The sequence below is a fragment of the Echinops telfairi genome, unplaced genomic scaffold, assembly GCF_000313985.2.
Source record: "Echinops telfairi isolate 266 unplaced genomic scaffold, ASM31398v2 ScPeMD7_4225;HRSCAF=4972, whole genome shotgun sequence".
NCBI classification, from domain to species: domain Eukaryota; kingdom Metazoa; phylum Chordata; class Mammalia; order Afrosoricida; family Tenrecidae; genus Echinops; species Echinops telfairi.
Window position 1 is genome coordinate 19719652 of NW_022108124.1, and position 836 is coordinate 19720487.

Below are 836 nucleotides of genomic sequence, written 5' to 3' on the forward strand. Positions count from 1 at the left end.
AAACGGGTCTTGACCCACAGGTTAAGAACCGCTGATCTAGAGTAAGCTTCCACTTCTTTAAACCCTTCCTCAAATCATTGTGTAGCGTTTTCTTCCTTTTGGTCACCTACTAAAAACCTCACTGCAAGAACTAACGAGCCCAAGTGAATTAATGTGGTCGTTCACTGAAATCATTGACAAGGATCCGCAGCCATTTCACATTCAGGGATAGCCTCAAACTTCCTAGGGATACTTACTATTGTTCTCAATTCACACCTAGGAAAACTGAGGTTGAGAGAAGCCAAGCGGTGTGGCCCAAAGCATACAAAATTTAGCCACGATCATACTTTTAGGACTCCCTGAGGAACCCAGCTGGCACTCTTTGAATGACACTCAAGCCATGGAATCTGAGTTCATTTTTTTACCAAGCAGGCAGGAGGCTGTCCAAAGGAAGAAGTCTATGGTGAGAGTATATGTTTCAATTTAAGTAGTAAGTAAGTGGTTGTTTATTCTTTTAATTTCTGAATGTTGTGTATGTATAAAAATACTTTGAAAAAGCCTCTAGAACAGTGGTTCTCAACATGTGGGTCGCTACCCATTTGGCCCCTTTCTTGTTGTGTTTTGTTTTGTTTTTTTGTCATTGGCTTGTTGTTTTGTTTTATTTTTTATTTGTTTTATTTTTATTGTTTATTTGTTTTATTTACGATCACTGAAGACAAATGGGTGCATAAGCAAATGTGATGAAGAAACTTATGGTGCCCGGCTATCAAAATATATAGTGTCTGGGGTCTTAAAGGCTTGAAGGTAAACAAGCAGCCATCTAGCTCAGAAGCAACAAAGTCCACATGGAAGAAGTA